Below are 398 nucleotides of genomic sequence, written 5' to 3' on the forward strand. Positions count from 1 at the left end.
TCTTCTTCTCCTACTTCTACTTCTGCTTCTTCTTCTGTTTCTTCTACTACTTTACATCTCCTCCTTTTCTTTTCCTCTTGGGTGTTCTTTTACTTTTCTTTCCTTTCTTTATCGTTTTGTGTTGTATTTTTCTTTGCTTGATGATCTGAGGATTGCCTCGTATTTTCGCATTTTTTTGTGTAGATTAATATTTGATTTATTTTCTTGCTTGCTCCTGAGTAGATGTTGTGTTGATAAACTGATTTGTTTATTTATCTCTTTAGTACATGCATACACATCAAATTTCAAGCTTAAAAAAAAAAAACTAATTGATTACTTACAAATTCGTTAGAAGTTCATGTCCCTTTGGCCTAACGTAACCTAACTTAACCTTCTGGAAATTATTCACAGTGGTTATG

The 398-nt window shown here is 31.9% G+C and overlaps 1 protein-coding gene across 1 annotated transcript in view; it reads left to right on the top strand.

The window, feature by feature from the left end:
- LOC119593319 overlaps positions 1–398 on the top strand; it is a gene marked incomplete in the record, with an annotated part of 2,364 nt that overhangs the window by 1,283 nt on the left and 683 nt on the right.

This window comes from Penaeus monodon, chromosome 32, assembly GCF_015228065.2.
Source record: "Penaeus monodon isolate SGIC_2016 chromosome 32, NSTDA_Pmon_1, whole genome shotgun sequence".
Lineage (NCBI taxonomy): Eukaryota > Metazoa > Arthropoda > Malacostraca > Decapoda > Penaeidae > Penaeus > Penaeus monodon.